Raw genomic sequence first — 1,073 nt, 5'->3', positions numbered from 1 at the left:
CTGCATTCACAAACGTGCGAACAAATGGGAGAATATGTGCACACCTGCACCCAGTTACAAAAAATGGCATCCATGCTCTATACACTGTTCTCTGCTGATATTTCAAGACACTTACATTAAAGCATGGCACACTTAGTGAAATGTGCACAAAACATAAGTGTACAGATGGGTGAATGTTCACGAATAAACACCTAGATTAAGAAATAGAAAGACTGTGGAACACTTCATGAGGTTGCATGTTGCCCTTATACAGGTGGTATACTAACTCTGGATCATTCTAATTTTAGCATGTGTGCTGCTGAAAGGAAAACTTACAGTGTACAAGGATATCTTTCATGTTAACAAAGAAACTATATTTCATTGAATGAGTGTAAGATACCATTAATTGTTAGTATCTATTTTATGTACTGCTGAGAAAGAAAGGAAACAAATCTGCCAATTAAACTATGGGGCAATGCTTCATTGGTGGTCCTGGTTCTTGTTTTTTTTTTTTTTTTTTTTTTAATTGAGGTGTAGAGGCACCTGGGTGGATCAGTCGGTTAGGGTCTGCCTTCAGCTCAGGTCGTGATCCCAGGGTCCTGGAATTGAGCCCCACGTCGGGCTCCCTGCTCACTGGGGAGTCTGCTTCTTCCTCTCCCTCTGCCCCCTCCCCCCCACTCATGTTCTCGCTCGCTCTGCTTTCTCTCTCAAATAAATAAATAAAAAATCTTTATGAAAAATTGAGGTGTAATTGACATAGAACATTTTATTAGTTTCAGGTATACAGTATAATGAGTTGATATTTGTATATATTGTGAGATGATCATCATGATAAGTCTGGTTAACATTCATCAGCACACATAGTTACACATGTTTTTTCTTGTGATGAGAACTTTTTAAGATCTAATCTCTTAGTAACTTTCAAATATATAATACAGTATTATTAACTGTAGTCACGATGCTGTACATTATATCCCCAGGACTTACTTATTTTATAACTGGAAGTTTGTACATTTTGACCCTGTTCACTCATTCTGCCTACTCCCCAGCCCCTACCCATGGCAACCACCTGTCTGTTCTCTGTATCTGTGAGT

The 1,073-nt window shown here is 38.6% G+C and overlaps 1 non-coding gene across 1 annotated transcript; it reads right to left on the bottom strand.

The window, feature by feature from the left end:
• Positions 1-208: 208 nt before the first annotated feature.
• On the bottom strand, positions 209-311 carry LOC148162374 (U6 spliceosomal RNA). Its single transcript, XR_015766913.1, has one exon. It is a non-coding gene; the product is annotated as a U6 spliceosomal RNA (small nuclear RNA).
• Between the last annotated feature and the right edge of the window lie 762 nt (positions 312-1,073).

This window comes from Eumetopias jubatus, unplaced genomic scaffold (assembly GCF_037043125.1).
Source record: "Eumetopias jubatus isolate StellerSeaLion01/CBP00866 unplaced genomic scaffold, mEumJub1_p1.0 scaffold_15, whole genome shotgun sequence".
NCBI classification, from domain to species: Eukaryota; Metazoa; Chordata; class Mammalia; order Carnivora; family Otariidae; genus Eumetopias; species Eumetopias jubatus.
Note: the sequence above shows the minus strand (reverse complement) of the source record. Positions and strands in the feature narration are given on the sequence as shown.